Raw genomic sequence first — 19,546 nt, forward strand, 5'->3', positions numbered from 1 at the left:
TCGGGATCAGCTCATATTATATTCCGAACTTTGTATTTATACTTTAGTTTTAAAATATATATTTTCTACCTTACAATTTATCCACGCGTTCCTTTGTATTCACATACATCTAATAACCTCAACATAAAGGCTACAAGAAACAGCAATAGAAATCTACTTATAGCTCTTTTGTTTCTAGACCTTGTAAGAAAATTTATATTCAAGGGCATAATAATATGCACCTCTCCTTGTTTTGTAGCATTTCACTAAATTCTGTTCTCTTTGTAAAAGTGGTCTCTAGGTCACGGATATGCAAAAGAAAACGTGTAGAGTTTTTCAACTATATTTACAGCAAAGGACATTCCCAGAAAGTTAACCTTGGTGTGTAGGTCTAGCTAGAGGATACAAGAAACAGCAATAGAAATCTACTTATAGCTCTTTTGTTTCTAGACCTTGTAACCCAAAACAAAATTTATATTCAAGGGCACAATAATATGCACCTCTCCTTGTTTTGTATCTTTTCACTAAATTCTGTTTTCTTCGTAAAAGTGGTCTCCAGGTCACGGATATACAAAAGAAAAGTTGTACAGTTTTTGTTTTTTTTTTTTTTTTAAGTAATTACTTCAACATGTTTCATAAAAAATATTTAGGTATCTATACTTTTAGTATTTACACTTTTATAAACAGATAGAGATTGTATCATTTACGCGATGGGCTATGATTTCTATACTAATTATCTGTCCTGATACATACGTATATATTGTTTATCTGACCACGTATGGCCTACGGTACTTGCGTGACAGGATATGATTACTACTCGCTACTTGTCTGACAAGGTACGCCGTGTGACAGTGTTTATGTGACAAGGCACAGGCCCTATATTAATTGTCTGTCTTGATATGGTTCCTATATTGTTTGTCCGACTAGGCGTGGTTCCTGTATTACTTGTGGCATAGGGCTGGTTCGCATACCAATGAACTAATTAGTTATAACTCTCAGATTATTAGGTTGTGTAACGAGTTCGTTAAGTAATGTACGCGTTTCATGGAATGTAACTTCACGTTATGTAAATGAATCACACAGAAATGATCAAATATATTGTCAATGTTTCGTACAGCGAAATATGTTTACTTGATAGGTTTATAAAAAATAATAGAAGAACCTGTTACGTTATATACATGGTATTCATCGCATGGATTGTATGATATATCAAAGTAAGAACACATGACATTTCTATTAAAAAATCGCGAACGAATAACCTTAAGTACGTCTGATCATATACGTTTTATACTACTTATCCGCCAAACGGGTTATCTATACTACTCGTTTAATTCTATAGAAACTGTCTCGTGGCAAGAACGAATTACAAACGTACAAATTACCGTTTTGAATTATCACGGAAATTAGCAAATGTATACTGTGAATGTTTTTATAACTCACTTGGCGCCGAATTGGTATAAGACACTTGCATGGAATGCAATCGAATACATCCAATTACACGCCGCAACAATTAATCACTGAAACGAGAAGTAACTGTCTTGAATACAACTGAATCCACTCGGAGGACTAAGAAAATGGTCGATGCGGAGGAGAATTGCGAGGAAACGTTACGATGCGTCGTAAAGGGAGACACTTGGAGAAGTTACGAGTGGCTCGTAGTCCACTCGGAATCACCTCGAAGGGCCTCGAAGGAAATTAAGATGGACTACGGGACACCGTAATGGCGTCAAAATTGTTCCCACAATTTCTTGGTGCTTTCGATGCGCCAATATCGAATAAAGACACTAACTGCAGTCTGCAGTAACCCGAACACGCGAACGCCGTCCATTATATGGGAAATATAGGAGGAACATTTATTCCTTGTTCATGAACACAAAGCTGTTGATATTTGAATTCGTTTAATAAATTTGTTGAAGTGCCGCGAGCTACTAAAAAAAAAAAAAAAAAAAAAGAAATTGTTTTCATCTCTTTCGTAATTTACTTTTCGTTTTCAGCAAATTATATCCTCTTTACCGTATAACGATACTTTCATCCAAGTTGTGCGCGATCAAGCGATCTTATTCTCCTCTGTCTTAATTCAGTTCCAGAGTAAACACTTAGGAAGTTGACGTGATTCGAGAGTGATTTTATACGGGGGGAAATTGATTGCTTCCCTTGGAAGATTAAAGGGAATGCAGGATAGGTTTGGGCAGACATAAGTAAAGAACAAAGTGTATGTACCAGAATATAGCAATGTGGAAATAAATTCTATTATATTATAGATAGTAGCCAAGAATCAAAGTTTTGTTTCATGGAAGTTTCGAAGGTTGCAAACTTTCCAGTTAATAATATTATATATAATATATAAACTTTCGAACTTTACAGTGTAATATTCGTCGATAAAAAATTTCTAAAAATTTCAACGTTGTTACAAAGTGCGCTGAGAGAGTTATCAGAGCTACTACCGTCTATTAAATTCCATACTCAGGATACCAGCGCTAAGACTAACTTTTACTTTCTTAATATAATATATGCTGACCACAGCGCATATTTAGTAGGCAACGTGCAATTACATTTCTAAATTTAAGCGTCCATGAAGCGAGCTAGCAGCTTTAAGCGATAAAATAACGATTATCTTAAATTTTGCATGACTTGTATGAAATGCGCGAAAGTAAAAATGTACTACGCAGTGTCATATTCTTTGAAAGTATGATAAATTTCGAAATAAACGAGTTTATGCGATAGTACGCGCGCAAAATTACGAGTTACATTCGTTTCTTTTTATTTAAATGTATTCTATATGTTCCATGAATATTTTCTCGTATCTCAGTATCAAAAATTAAAGAAGAAAAACTAAATGATAATGTCTTAATAATTGTTGAAGTGGTCACCACTTCTAAGAAAACTCTACATCTGGTCTTTTTAGTTTTCTCAAGCACTGAAGCCATCGACAGCGTATAGACGATAGACTGGAACCAAGGCAGACCATAGACAGTAGACAGGCGACGATGGCTTCGGGGCTTTCGGTCATAGGGCAACACTGTTAGTATGCGCATCTGGACCAGCTCAAATTAAATTCCTACTTGTATTTACACTTCTGTATTAAAATATATTTTCTACTTTACAATTTATCCACGCGTTCCTCTGTTCATACATCTAATAATAACAATAATAAAGGTAATATTCTATTTAATGCTATTCTATCTAATTATTCTATCTAATGCTCGATCTACGATATTAAAAAGAACCCGAAGACAGTATCTGAATAGTAAATAACGAACGCTTGAACTACCAAACAGAAGAACTCGATGACAACAGACAATATCGATGATATCCGAAAATGGTCTACACATTTTCCTTGTAAACCCACCAAAGACAATGCATCGAACCTACGTAAAAGAAGAACCGTGTTAACGAAAGGATCGTATCTTGATGAATACGGGAAGCATTTGCCGAAGCGACAGTACGTTTCCGACCCCGTGAAATCCAAACGTCCGGTCCTGACGGAGGCCGCATTTCACACTGTGCATTCGCGTCCAGCCCCGTTCGGAAGCATCGTCCAGGACAACGGAAGTAAGTGGGCACAATCGATCGATATTTCCTTCCTGGCTTGGCACGGTCAGCCCGCCAACATTCGGCTACACGCGACTGGCTGGCTCGTCCGACATCGACGCGACGCGATGTCTCTGTACGCTGACAATCTCATGCATTATGGGCATCCTCGAAGCTAGGCGACTTGGCCGGATCGTAGAAACGAGGTAGGCCAGCCGATGGACATAAGCTACACCTCCTCACGATCACCGCCATTCTCGTCCGTGTCCCTTTGTGCAACGACGCTATCTGATCACCGGTTACGGTATTCTGGCACGAAGATTAACGTTCTTAGACGTTATGGGGCGGTTCGCCGCGAGGGAGGAATATAGACGAGAATGGGACCGTCTTCGAGGTTTGTTACGCGACTGTGCGGCGAACACCTTGACACGATGATGAATCGAGCTGCCGTAATAATTGAACGATGTGTCGTCTTTATTTTGGGTAATTTCGGTTTCGTGTGCGGGAAGCTTTGTTTCGAAAAGGTGGGATCAATTTAAAGTTTCGTTAGATTTTAGCTTTTAGAATTTTGCTCGTTAGTTTTAACGTTTCAAAATACATATAGCATGTCCTGTTTAACTGGAAAAATTGCGTTCAAATATTTGGAAAAGTACGAATGATATGAAAAACGTTTTCGACAGTAGTTGCAAGGTACACAGTGCTACATATTGTGCTTTTATCTATTTTATCTTGGATTATACAACGTTGTTTATTTTTCTAGTTAGATTTAAGTATGTCCGCGACGCGACCAACACTCACCGAAGCGGATAGTGTCACTGTCATCTAAGATTACGAAACTTTACGAGAGTAGCATTTCTAGTATAGCATTTATTTGGCAATTTGCAGCAGTTACATCCTTGTTGTAACGGAACGGTGATACGATGTTAGCTTTATGAATTTAGTATTGCGATCCTGTAACAATCTGTGCATGCAAAATCTGTAAAATTTATCAGTGTTTTTATATTCTTTCAATAGATTTCATTAACATGTATTATATGTTATGTTTTGAATTTATAATCCGTAACTTTTTCACCGGTTTTCCAAATTTCAATGGCGACGAAATGATGAAATTTTCGCGAAGCAAATATGAAACACAAATTTCACGCTTATATTTATTATACGATATATAAAATCGATTTTAATGGCCGATGGTATATCTCGTTTCTGTTTTTCTTTCTCCTTGTTTATATCAATAAATGCCGTTATAAATTATTGCATCCCATTTCGTTCTGTTCCTCCGAGGAAGTGGGTGCTAAATCTTCTTCTGTCTGGGAAAAATTAGAATTAAAAAGAATCGCGTAGGGAATGGCAGATGTATCACGCCCGTCCCATGACGTTCATGCTACTTCGCGAGATGTATTTGTAATTTAAAAAAATATATCAAGCGCGTGATGCTTTTAACGAGCACTTTTCACCAAGACAGCTGCTATTTCTCTAGGGAAGAAAGATCAACTGCATGAAATAAGAAGAGCAATAATAAAGGAGAAGATAAAAATAGCTTGTCGTTGCACATTTTGTACGAAGTCGATTATCGTTATACGCATTAAAACTTTATTTCCCTGCAAATTAGTCTGCATAAAAACATTTGCCATGGAAACTGCAACAGAATATCTCGATGATTATTCTCTCTGTTTCCCTTTTCATTATTCACATCTGCACGATTGGTGCTTCCATTTCAGCGATTGTATCAATTCTCCACGAAAATTCATTAACAATATTTATTAAATTCGAACATTTTTTAATTGTTCCTTTTAATTAAATTCGGAAGCACCTCTCTGTTTTTACATTTCTCCGTTCTTAACCATTTGACTACACTTTTAAAAAATCGTAACAACGCGTGCTCGGGATTATTATTAAAAGAAAAAAGAAAAAAAAAAAAAGAAAAAAGGTTGGGGAAGAATAATGCTCGTATTCGCATAAAGGGGTGGCATTTGTAGTCGTTCCGAGGTACTCCATGGGAAGCACGTGCTCGTCGTAAACGAACGAGAATTGGACCACCGTATCGCGTAAGGTTAACCGGAAGGGGAAACAATTCCGCGAGGGCTGCCCTCCGGGCGAAAGTTATTCGCGCTTCCGACAGTTCGTGGCCTCGTGTTCCACGAATGTCTTTTCGCTGGTTTCGAGGCGAATGCAAATACGGAAAAACTCCAGTCGATTTAACTATCCCCAAACCCCTCTCGCCATCCACACTCGTATACATACACTCCGGCATCGTTTCGCGATACCAATCTCTCTCGTAACTGCTGCTAGTTGTTTGGCTGCACAATCCTATTTGCCGAGCAATCTGCCACTGCCGGCAGTTCCTGTAATCCCGAGGGGATGCGCTTGGTTGCGGTAATGCAACCGGAAGCGATGCCGAAAAGACCGCCGATTTTCAGGGTCGTGCCTCATTTTCAAGTGTCGTTCATTCTTCGATAATCGAGCAAATTTACCTTGGAGCAGGGTCAAGCAAGCTTATTCCGTCGATTTTACGCTTTATTTTATGCTATCTATTCGTTTCCTTGGAAAACGTTCCTTTCTTCGAAAGGTTTTTGAAAAATAATTTCGTTTTACGAGAAGAACGAAGATTTTCAGTGTCGCGTCTTATTTCGCAACGTAGTTTATTCGTCTTCGACGAGCGATCAAATGTACCTAGGAGTGATGCCAAGATTAGAATTAAAAGTTATTTTTAGCCTAAAAGTAGTAACGGAAGTCTACTTGTAATTCTGATTTAGTTTCAATAAAAATCAACGTTATTCTTTTCAGAAACATTAGCATTTTTGTATTAATCACGAGAAGAAAGCTCGAAACTCGTCACTTTTATTAGGAAAGTAATTTCCCCAAAAATTCTGTCTATCTTCATTCACGAAACCTAAAGAGAGCAACTATTCTCCAAACTTGCACCAAATTTTCCACCTTTAGAAATCAACTTTTCAAGATTTTATCTTTTTAACATTCTCGATCAACGATATAACCCCGAAACTCCGATTAATCGGTGGCAGACGAGTCAATATCCTTATATACGGTCCGATAAAATGTTTGTAGAATAAACGAACTATATATATATATATATATATATATATATATATATATAGGGAGAGAGGGAGAGAGAAATACTTCCTTTTTGTTGACTGTGCAACGGTTTTACCGGATAAACGAATCGACCTCGGAGGAGGTATCGGTCGTTCAATTTCCAATAGCGAACAATCTGGGATCGACCGTTGGCTTAATCTGCATTTCCTGTCCAGTCAGTCGGCCAAGAAGACCGGCTTGATATTTTATTTAGTCGTGGAAAAATTTAATCAACCGGTCCGGGTCGAAATCCTCCAGCCCAAAACCGATTGCACTCGAGAAACTGTTGTTGCCGGGCGATCTAACGAGTTTTTCTCTCGGTGCTTCTTGTCGCGCGAATCCTAAATCCTGGGAAATATGCGCATTCGTTAAGCAACCGAGTTTCAACCTACGTATACTAATGAAGATTGGAACGAAGCTTTTTCAACAAGGAAATCCACCGTCCGATAGTGAATTATTCCATCGTTTCGTTTATTTTACTGTTGCGGTATTTTGTCATTGCGTTTTAATCGTTTCGGTTCTGAATTGTGTTATACTGATTTTCTGTCGCTAGTTTTATTCCAGGCACAGAGTACAAAATACCGTCAGCACATGTATGGTTAACCAAAGTGTACTTTACAAATGTTTTTTTGTGTTTTCAAGGTAATTACAAAAATAGAAATATTTCAAAACGGTCTACGTCGAAAAATCGAGAACTTCCTTCCACTACATAGAAAAAGCTACACAGAAGTTCATGAGTAAATTCATACGCAATTCCATCCCCCCCCCTCAAAAAAAAAAAAAAAAAAAAACGCGTAGCTGCAGCGGTATTTGATCGACACCAGTGCCGTTCAATCCCATTGTGTCCAAAAATATCAAAAACCATCGACGGTGTCTGCGATAATTCCGAGGACAAAAACGGTTCTGCGATACTTTGTCGAAAAAATATTGGATACACTAGTAGGAGAGAAAGTATCAACCGAATTTCTGTCCCGTAGAAAAACTCCCACAACCCTGGAGCAATCTATATTACCCGTACGCATAATCCGTTCCATAAACACTGCAGGCGTTCGCGTTCACTTGTTGCAAAAAAGTAAAAACGAAAAGAGAAAGGAATAAAACGAAGAGAAAAAGGAAAAAAAATACGAAACACCAGAGGGAACGTTAAAGAACGATCCGCGTGACATCGAAGCGATGGTTTAATCTGTTTTCTATAATATGACCAATCGTGACCTCTCACGAACACGCATCTTTTCAAACACATACGCTTACAGATATGATATACAGGGTGTTCCAGAAACAAGGGACCAAAGTTTGGCGTCGTATTCCACTTTTCCTAACCGATCCTATGTACGTACGAGCTTGTACCGAGTTTCTCACAATTTTTACACGTATTTTCAGATTCGTTGATGTTAAGGTTATTGGATGTATTTGGATACAAAGGAACGCGTGGATAAATTGTAACGTAGAAAAAATATATATATTGAATATTAAAGTGAAAGTACAAAGTTTGGAATACAATGTGAGCTGGTTCAGATCCGCACGCTAGCAGTGGTACCCTATGACTGAAAAACCCTGAAGCCAACGTTGCATATGTACCGCTTATGGTTTGTCTTCGACGCAGTCTTTTGTCTATTCGCTGTCGATGGCTTCAATGCTTGAGAAAACTAAAGACCAGATGTAGAGTTTTTTTAGAAGTGGCGACCATTTCAATAGTTGGAAACCTTACCAAGTTGTAATCACGATAATCGAGTCACTGCGCTATGAAATTTCAGAATGTTTCCTATAATATACATAATATACACATAAAAGTTTTCAATTAATATTCGATTATTTTCATAAGCATCTGTACGTAGACATAGACAAGCGTACAGTCGGATTGATTAGAGGCCTACCATGCCCGTCATTTTTCCCACGATTGCAATAAAGTGGTCGTCTAAACGGCCAATAGTTTGGCGACAATGGTGAAATCGCTTATCGATCGATCGTAGTGAGAAAGAGGAAGAGAGAAATCAAGCCAATGGCCGTGTATAATTTAAATAACATGGTATTTTTGCGATCGAACGCGACGCCAACAAAGCGATCCAAGTGACCTCTTTTCATCTCTCTCTCTCTCTCTCTCTCTCTCTCCACTTTCTGTATGCCTGTACACGCGATAATTGTCGTAATTAGATCCACGCCGATTGGGTCGGGAACGCAATTAAAATCTTGTGTTCGCGCAATCTGCGTGCCGTGCACGCGTCCATGTGTTCGAATCGGTCGTCCGCATTTATTTACCGGGAAAAGGACTGTCTGTTTGCAATGACTGCAAAGGTTTATTGTTAACGCAGCTCTCAGTAGCTTGTTGTTATCAATGGTATTATGTTTTTATTGTTATTAAAGTATACAGGTTGTTCACTACAACGAGTCTACGTATGTAATTTTTTAAGTATTATATTCGGTACGACGAGATGAAAATGTTCCAGACAAATACTTGTCGTTCTTAATAAATATTTTAACGAATATTAAATAACACGATTAGTTTGGTTCTATAATTATTTCCTGGAATTTCTAACAACTCTTCAAGCTTATGCAAACGCAATTAAACGGTAAGGATTAATTTCAAACTGTTTGTTTTTAACCAATCACTGGCTATTTCCCAGTAATCTGATGTTTGTTGATCATCGAAAATACACCCTTTGAACGAGAGATTAATTGATACTCGATGAGATCGTAATTTATGATAATCATTTACCTGAATGGAGATCCACAGTAAGAGTTGCAAATGTGACGATCGCTAATCAATAGTGTTGCCAAATAATTTGTCCGTCTACATTGCGAAAAACGAAGCACGTTACCTAATGATGAATTGGTTATTTCAATTTTAGTTCGATCGTGTCGCTAACGAATAAATTTAAGAAAAGTCGTATTTCCGGCTGATAGATCAAAGATTCCTTTTCCGTGTGTGTTTCATGATCATCGTTCAGTGGTATAGATTGAACATAGAAATACTGTCATCAAATGAAAAAATCGTGATTAAGTAAAATCGTGATTAAGTATTGTCTGAACGACTTTGAATTCCGGGAATCACATCTATTCGAATATTGTGGATTTATTCGTCTTTTATTCGAACACCGTATTCAATAAATTGTTAATTTATCAGGTAGAAATATTTCATCTTGCTCGATTAATTACCATGACTCTTAACATACATGGTTGTACTGTTCACACAAAAGCGAAGGAATTCGTTTTTTCTAACAAGCGAAACCCAGAGAACGTTGATACAAATTTTTACTTGCAACGAAAGCGGTAAAATTATCAGCGAGATATCTTATTCTTGTCAGAGTCAAAGGATATAATGGGACGATGAACTTTTATATGACTAATTAATGCTTGACCTTCTTCCAGTAAAGAATTTTATGGCGGAGGACTGACTTGGCGGAGAACGCCGTAATCAACACTCTATCCTGGAGGTTAATCAAATCTCGCGAATAATTAATCATGTGGATCCTTTAAAAGACGTTGGATCGTCTAAAATCCTGAAAGCTTTTTCCCTTTCTTTATGGCCCTTTTTTCACGTACGTCGTATTTTCCCACGTGAAATACACGGAATCCACCTTCGCTTTCACGGGGTATAATGGACACCGTCACGTGACCATCGCTAAGAAAAAGGAAAAATAAACACTCGAATGACCGAGCCACGTGATAAACGAAGAATCGTTGGACGTAATTAATACGGTAGATCTATCTTAAATTGTTTCCGAGCAAAAATTTGCTGTGAAAGAATGGCATTTTTTAGCTGATCAAATATCTATGATCCAAGATCATTGACCTTACAAATATATTTCTTGCGAGATTAATTATCAACTTTTAAGCGATATTCCGATATAGTTAGTCGTTTGAGCTCGAGATTAGATTCTCTACATAATATTATAGTCAACCAATGGTATTTACGATTAAAAGATTAAAATCCAAACGAAGGTTAATTACTGCAAAATGAAATAACCCGATTCAATCCGAAAGTGAACTTGGTAATGTGCCAGTTGCGACCCAATGATAATAATATCACTGAAGGGTTAATTTCATCCTATTATAATTTAATCGAAAAAATATTAAAAAAAAAAAAAAAAAAACGCGCAACTCTCTTCGAATATTATTACAACCCAAACACTTTCGTAATAATCGTGCAAGTCATCATTTAAAAACCACCCAACGTAAGTTCTCCTTCATCATCGCCTGAGATTTCACGCGACCTATTATTTTTATGCGATGGAGGGTGAATAATGTCTGTAGGCTCCTGTTCGACCTGTCGGTATCACCCTTCGGCGATGCCTTGTTTCTTTTTCTTCTCACAATCTTCGCATAACGGCTGTCTCTCGACTCGACAGCTCGTGCTGCCTCGTCATCCTCGCCTCTTTCCACACTTTCTGATGTCTCTTGATTTTCGTATGGAAATTTTAATTATTACACAGTCGGTCGGTGTCTTAATTAATTCACGTTGAGAAACGTCGTGGAAAGCCGGCTGTGCTGCACGATTAAACAGCTTAAAGTGTCAGCTAATGGCAGGGGGAATTATTAATGATTCGTGACGCGGAGAATGTCGAGAGATGACGAGTGCCAGCTATCCTAGCACACCTTATGGCGGATCCCCTCGTAAGACTGCAATTACGGCTAGTCTGGTTATCTCTGTGGCGAACCATTCAAGATCAAATACCGTGAGATTCGACAGAACATTGTTAATCTATCCACGTAAGTGGGCGTCTTCTTCCCCTTCAAAAGCTTTTAATCTTTCTTCTGTATTTCTTTTCGTGTCTGTTTCATCGCTGTGAATTCAAAGTAGCTGACGTATCACGTATCGTTAATATAATGGACGATCGGTTATTTAAGTATTTTTCCGATCTCTGCGAAATACATGCTTGCAGCAGATATCTTGTAACGTCTACGTACGTTTTACAGATTTGTTTTAAACTTTGCCGTGATAGTAGAATCTCGTTACGGTTAATTCAATTAGCTAATTTCCATCTAACGAAGTTCCAAAATGTTTCGTACAGTACGTAAAATGTTTTTATCAGTGTTCAAATACTTTCACGAATCACTATGGGTACGTAGAATAAATTCTAGATGAATGAACGGAAGATCAGAGAATCGTCAGCTTTTTTAATTCGAAGAAATTTACCCGCAGATTCTTGCTGTGCTTGAATCTTGGAAAACTTAAGGTTGCTCCAAGAGAAGCTAGAGAATCGCTCGATAATTTTAACGCGTGTCTAGGAAAGTATAATTTTTGAGCTTGTAACGTTAGCTCGATCTGCCGATTCGATTAATCCGCGCCTAAAGGAGTAAAGTAGTTTCGTAGGATTTAAATTTAAGTCAATTGGAATGCAGGTAATCGGAACGTAGCTGTAACGCTTCCAGGATATGCACAGCGGCCGACAAAGCTCGGTGGAAAAGCGTGGAAACATTTGTCATTGTCGGAACGCGTGCGATAATCGGGCAGCAACGAGGCGACGCTTATAAAATCTTGGCCGGGGCGGCGCACAATCGGTCGTTTCGCTGACAAATTTATCTGGCCGCGAGTATCATCGGAGCGAAACGATCGCGCGCGTGCACGCGTAATTAGTTCGAGAGAGCATTGGCTGGCGAGCTAGCCAGCCGGATCGCGAGATCCAGCCAAATATGTTAAAACGCGGACGTATCGATTGGGCCGGGGCTAATTAAGGGTATCGTGAAAAATGTACGCTCCGATAAATCATCGATACCTCGTGTCATAGGGACTAATGGGGATTAAAATATCCGATTTTCGAGCAAATTGCCGTGGACATATTACCCGGCTGGTTCCTTCGATAAACGTCGATTTCGCGATTAAAAGCGCCGATGTCTGTCGAACCGAGTAAATATAACGGTGTTTGTCAGTTTTCATTTAATCTCAATCTGATTTTTCGAATCTTCCGGCTTCCCATATTTTTCGTTGCTCGCTGCCACCTTTCACAATTTAATTCAATTACTCGTTATAGTTTATTCATATTTCACATACACATTTCATTCGGTTTCGATAAACGCAACTCTCTATACGAAGGCCACGCAGAGAAAAAAAAAAACACGACACGTCCATATTTGCTGATTTTCTGGCTTTTTATGCCACTCAATGACTAAAAAGAGGATATTTCGATACGACGTACAAGTAGTTGAAAAAAAAAAAAAAACGACCTGTACTACGCGCAAGTATATTAAAGTAAAGTATATATTAAAACTGGATGATTAATTCAAAAAGTAGATAGGAGTAAGTAAAATTCGAAATGGAAAAGTTTGTTTGAAAAAAATTCTGCTGGTCAAATTCTTGGAAATTCTACCGTATACTGTAAATAAAGTGTCAACTTCAGTATTTGAGGAATTTGTTTTCCTTAGTAATGTTCTTGGTCGGAGGATGATAGTGGCAATATCTGGCTGTTGAGCAAGTTGGATCGAAACAGAAGTTACAAGTGTTCCTCGTAACTTCTTCCAGCTGTGTGAGAACGAATATGCTGGCAAAATGGCGATCGATGATGAGAATCCAGGCAGATGGTGTTGCTCGTTTAGGATTGTTTCCTGATACTACGCCTCTCTTCCACGTTAACGATCAAATAATGATTGTTTCAGAGATTAAATTGCGAGCGAGCCATCTTTAGTTCAGGAATTAGGACTTATACCAGGCATCGGCTTTTGTCTGAGAATGAATAAAGTCTTAAGGCAAGTCTTATAATTTTCAATAGAAATAAGAACTTATTGTTAGAGCAGTTTATAAAATAGTTGCAAATCTTCAGAGGATTATTTCGAGTATCATTCGTTGAATTTATATATAATCTTGTGGACAAATATGAAGGGAAAAACAGTTTATTTGTGTCTCGATTATTTCCCACATTTTAATTGTGCGATTAAGGAAAATAATAAATGATAGGTCAAGAGGCGTGTCTTTCGTCCAATATACACAATGCGATATTTTATAAATTTCCACTCTACTTTCGCTATACTATTTACTGTACAATATTTTTGAAGAAACTATTTATCAAAAGTTGTACGATAATCATAACCGTAACTCGGAATATTCGAAGATGTTATATGTACTTTTTGCAAATTTTTCAAAGAAATATTTTTTTTTAATTGAAATTAACGCTTCTCAAGTATCGCTGAGTAAATCAATTCCGTGCAACGAAGCGTAACGAAGATTATTGTAAAATTTAAACTTCCCTCGAGTTTGTAAAATTATCTAACAACTCGCAACAATGTAAAGTCGGCAGAAAAATAGCTATCCTACTTATTATCCAACTAACAAGTAAGACAGAAACTTCAGGCTATAGAAAAATTACGGAGAAAGACCCTTCGATCGAGCTGGTTCGTTCCAACTTTCGTTCCAACAGCTGCACCTGTGATCGAAACAATGATAGATAATAGCAAACATCGAAATTTATTTTCGAAAGAGAAATGTCAGCTCCTGCGCTTTCGATTCCAACTCAATGATCGTTTAACGAATCATTAATTAGCTGGATGCGATTGCTGTCGGTCTATCGGTACGAAGTTTTAAAATATTCAACACGATTGAAAGTAAATCCTTGGAGCGAGTGAATTGCTCGTGATTACCTCGCATAATAGATGGATTTAGGTCGTCGAATTGCATGTTTAAAAGTGACTTTTGCATAGTGTACGTACGCCAGTTTCCTCGTAAATAATAAAACATCGGTCGTGGAATGTTCGATGAGTCAAAATGAAATAGTGGAAATGAAACGAGAGGGTTGGATGGTAAGTTTTAAGGGGAAAAGAGATAAGAGAAAGATTAAAATAAACAATCGAATGGAGCTGGTTTTTTGGCGATATCGATGAGCAAATCAGTTCTCGATGTCGTACAGCTCTACCATTCGATCTGCCATCCCTCACAATTTATTTATTAGTTGAAATGTGACTGATGTGACTCACGTGACTCGTGTAACTGGCAACTGGGTTATCGATGGGGCAAATTGAAATATTTTCTTTTATTTCCATCTAGTGTTCTACAACAATAGTTTATTAGTAAATGTAAATAATGAAATGTAGTAAATGGATAGAACAGATAGAATAGAAGCTGCAATATAGATCATTGCGTAAACAATTTAATTTGAAGAATATGATATATTCCTATTCGTGAACTCGTCGTTAATTTGAATATTTATCAACATACACGTATTGTATCGCATCACAGAGTTTACTTAAATATTACTATAAAATTCGACAACCGAATAATTTTTCACTCGACCACCCAAAAGTCTCACTCGGCCATTTCTACCATACTATTTGTCAAAAAATGAGAGATTTTGATATAGGAAATAATCATGTCTGGTAAAACAGTAAATCATCGACACGAACGAATCGAATGTGTCTGTGGTTGAACATTTTTCATAATACCTTCCCCTCCAATCGTCAATCAACCTTCATCGCTGATCGTCGACAACGTTTGTCGAAACTGTTTCTGTTGTACGAGTCCTCGGGGCACTCTTCGTTCGTTGGGAATTTAATCCTTCCAGCTACTGCTTGCATATTCATCGACGAAATAACGAACGATCGCGGCCATTTCGATCACGGTGAATTCAGTTCGAAAGATCGAATAGAACACGTCGGTTACCGTTTCCTACCCCCGTGACATTAAACCCGAACACGACTAACGGGGATTACTGCCGAAACCTCTCAACTTTTCACCGCCGGAAGTTGGACGCGAAGCGTGGTCCATTTTAAAATTAAAATGTGCGACTTCCAGTTCATCGAGTTGCACCGCGATACCAGCGAAAAAAAGAATGCAATTTTGTTGCGCGAAGAACGAATTTGCTCGTAAAGGATTGCAAAGCGGATTACGTTATTAAAATATTAAAAGGATCTAATTTTTAGTATTTACGTTCCGGTGTGCTGCTACGTCCTTAGAGTCTTTTTATAAATATCAGTATGCGAGATCTATGTATTAGGTCGTCCGAGAAGTTTCTTTCCTTTTATGAGGAAATAATAGACGCACAACCTTTTTTTTGTTTTATATCATTTTGTCGAATTACGTACGATCCATTTTGTTCCGTTGAGATAAACACCGCGACATTTCACAGACTCCGTTTCACGTTCGTACGAAGGTGCATTGTTGTAAGAAACACGTTTGCGAAAGAAAGTCACTTTCATAGTGCATGAAAGTATATTTATAAAGAGAATTAAAGGAAGAAGGAGAGCAAATAATACTCACAGTCGTTAAAACTACTTTTATACCGAGCTATAGTTACATGCTTCTCGAATAAACCCATAAAACGCAAACTATCCTTACTTTAACCAAATCGCTTGTTCTATCAAACAATGTCAATATATCTTAAACGCGATTCCATAGTTTCCAGTGCAACGACTGGATCTGCCCGATAAATTTCAATGCAACTTTCACGTGCTCTGACCTGGATGGGCGCAAATATCAAAAGCAAGTTAACCCCTGGACGGAAGAACTGGTCGCGTTTTCCAGGTAACGAGAGAGCACCAGCTCGTGTGCACGAGTTTATCTTTAGTATTAGCGGTTCTTGGAGGCCTGCAGGCTGCTTTAGCGCTATAAATTCTGCGGCACGCCGGCCAGTCGTTAATATCGTTCGCGGGAAAGCGGTTTACGTAGCCCTCGGAACCAGCTCTTTTGTTCTATTTACCATCTGTACCACCCCCCTTGTTTTTTTCTTCCTTTCCATCGTTCGCACCGTAAGTTCAACCTGTTTTTCAGTGGATCGGTTCGAAATCGTGCCGGATAAATCCTTCTTATTGTTCTTTAAATAAGCGAAAATGTCTGTGAACTGGATTATTGGTCACTAAGTTCAGGTTTACCGACGATTGGGGCAAATTTATTAGCAGCGTTGCTGTTTGTGCAAAGGCTTGAAGAAAATTCGTGAGCTCGCGAGTGATTTAGTTGAGTTAAGGGCAGTTTGAGATTTGTGCATTGGTCTTGGGAGAATTTAGTTATAATTGGATTAATACTACGATAGTCTTACCGAGTATTTCTTTTCGAAGAAGATTTCGGGATTGTTTATTGCGAATATACGAAACAGCGAAGATAGACGTTACAATATGGAAATTTGTTAATTACAAGCGACGTTGATAAGATTGATAAAGTAGCTTAAGGTTAATGAATTGCTTCTAGGAGAATTTATTGTAGATAGGACTTTATCTCGTTTTTTCTAACATAGAAAAACACGATGTTCAAACAGGATATTATATAAATATTTTTCCGTACTAATATAAATTAATATTCCTACATTTTTTCATATTTTTACGATCTTAACTGCTTTCCCTTTTACTCGTAAATCGCCGTAAAACTTATTACTACTATACTTCCATATGTGAAAATGGTATTACAGTATGAAAGATGTAATGCTACGTGTTGCGAGATAATGCTTACAAAATCCGTCCATTTTTCATTCAATAATCTTTCAGTTTAACGTCGTTACACGATGAAAGTGTAAAGCGTTATCTTTGAATTCGCCACGTGACAATTTTTCAACGTATCGATCTATCTACGTAGGATGACGTCTGAACGATTATACGTAAGTCTATGTGACCGAATAAAGCCGACCAGTGGCATGGCTTTTAATAGAAAATAAAGGACGCCACGAAAAGCCGATGAATAATGTAGAGTCACGGAGATTAGAGGATTCGAGTTTTTGCCGGTGACCATTAATTTTAACTCGTGCTCCAGCGAGCCGAGGACCAAGTTGTTTATGAGATCGTGAAAATCTTTTCCGATTAGAACTCTGCGGATCTACTTAAGTTTCAGCCACTCTAAGATTTTCTCCAAACGGGATCAAAAAGAATTTTCAAACAGGCCGATAATTTTGTTTCAAGGAAATAGAAACGAACGAAGATACGAATGAAAATGTAAATGGAAAGTCATACGCTTTGCTTCAAAATTGGACGAAATGACAGATTCGTAGTTTTTCAGAGAAATTTCGTACAAAAATAAACGAACCGATCAATTTGTAATTTTTCATAAGAATTTTATAGATTTACAACGCTGCGTTTATAGGACATTTCAGACTTTGTGTAAATTATGCCCTGCGCTCTACATATATGTTTTCGTATATTTTATATTTTAATTTTCTCGGTATAAATTTTTATTCGCCCGTAGCTAATAAGAGTTAAATTTCATGAAAAGTGCGGCATTTTTTCGTTGCAGTACGTTACGTTGGCTTGACGTTTCGGTAAAAAAAAAAATTCAGCGTGCAATTTGAGGGACACAGGAATATAGGTACATTTGGAAAGGAACGCATAAGGCAGCGAGAAGATAAATTATGTACCGCGCGTTTAACAGTGTTCCAGGGTTGGTGCTCATTTAAACTGACATCGAAATGTAGGAAAACTAGCAGGACTGGTTGCCAGTTTAAACGAACATTTGCTCTGGGAACAAACTACGACCGGAAGATGGATCTGTAAATGGGGACTAGTTCACGAACTTGTGTAAACTTCCTATCCTCCTTTGTTACGTTCACCTTGAGTTTGGTATTTTACGCTGGAAGCCATGTTCTTCACCAGTTAACACGTACATATCAGCTAATAACGTTTATTAATATTTATGTTAATTATTAATATTTCTTATTACTATTCATCGAGTTATCGTTATTTCGTCAAACATTTCTACGTCAAAATTTTCTCTAAATAGATGAAATTATAATTAATGAAATATCATCATTGCACTGAGAATTCTATTTCATCGTGTTATTTAATATTCATCATCTTCTGATTACTACATCAAATTTTCCTACTCCATAATTTTCTACTAATTTCTGAAAATTATAATTAACAGACTGTTAGAGGAGCACCGTTAAATTAATTTTATTATGCCATTTTATTTTCATTATATTCTTCTTATTACATCAATGAATTAGCCACGTTATACTTTTCGCCAATGAAAATTCTGATTAATGGAATAATACTACCGCGGAAGAAATTTTATTTCGTTATAATTGTACAATTTCGTACCAGATAGTCGTATTTCCAATCAAAAGCGCTATTCTCGAATATTAACAGCTACATCAAGCAGTCAAATTTGTTTAAAACGGTACCTCGTTCCTCGAAAATTCGATTTTCTCTTACTCGTATCTATCACACGGTTTTCCATGAGAATTACAAAGGTATTAACGTCGCATAAATGGTAAGGGTTACCCGATAACTATGGTACATTCCGTGACTGGAATTTTATCCCATGGACGCATACATACTTTCAAACACCGTGAATAGTTCGCGACATTAGCTATAGCGGCTCAGACATTTTCGACTCTGGGTATTAGCTCGAGACCGAGACTCTGTGTCAGCTCGTTAGGAAATATCAAGCGTGCAAACTATGACGATACTGGGAGTCCATTAAATTAAGTCCCTGCTGGTTAACAGATTGCCCTGGAACCCCTAGGGCTTCTCATAACCACGATAATTTATACGTTATTATGTCCTCGGGCCTATTGTTTTGACTAATTATGATTCATGTCCTCGCAATACATTATCACGGTAAACGAAAGTATAGAAAATGAAGACGTTGAAGAATTTACGTCAAATTTCCACGATGCCCTATTTCCTCCGAATACACATTTTCGTACAAAATTAAAATAATAATAAAAAAAAAAAAAAAAGAATTCCAAATAATAAAATAACTTTTAACATTCCGAACTTGTTGAATATTATTTCATACTATATTTTTATACTTTATATTCAACTAGATAAAGTTTTACATTCTGAAGGGAAATTTAAAGAAAATTTATAGTACGATGAATTTTCTTGCAACATCCATTTTGCTGGATTATTCGCGGAAGGTTTGGAGAACGATAGCCGGAAGTGGAAGATCACCACGTCACACGCGCCGTGTTCCTCGTAAATTTACTAGCCGGAATGAAGTCCTCGCTGTTCATCACGCCTGCCGTGCACGAGGCGAAATTAGTTTTTCGAAACGCAAATCGTAGTTCGTGAAACGAAGTAACACATGGCCGCATCAATA

The 19,546-nt window shown here is 37.6% G+C and overlaps 1 protein-coding gene and 1 long non-coding RNA gene across 7 annotated transcripts in view; both read right to left on the bottom strand.

Annotated features, from left to right (window-relative positions):
- LOC139987508 (uncharacterized) overlaps nt 1–19,546 on the bottom strand; it is a 252,164-nt gene that overhangs the window by 161,552 nt on the left and 71,066 nt on the right. The gene's annotated exons all lie outside the window — the stretch shown is intronic.
- The window catches only part of Nlg-5 (neuroligin 5), a 355,394-nt gene that overhangs the window by 92,182 nt on the left and 243,666 nt on the right, over nt 1–19,546 (bottom strand). For 2 of the 6 annotated variants that reach the window (XM_072003815.1, XM_072003812.1), the window contains exon 3: nt 1,420–1,496. The exons of the other annotated variants lie outside the window; for them this stretch is intronic. The gene's annotated coding sequence lies outside the window, so the exon portion shown is untranslated. The remainder of the gene's footprint in view (nt 1–1,419; nt 1,497–19,546) is intronic. 6 annotated transcript variants of the gene reach the window in all.

Source organism: Bombus fervidus, chromosome 5, assembly GCF_041682495.2.
Source record: "Bombus fervidus isolate BK054 chromosome 5, iyBomFerv1, whole genome shotgun sequence".
NCBI lineage: Eukaryota > Metazoa > Arthropoda > Insecta > Hymenoptera > Apidae > Bombus > Bombus fervidus.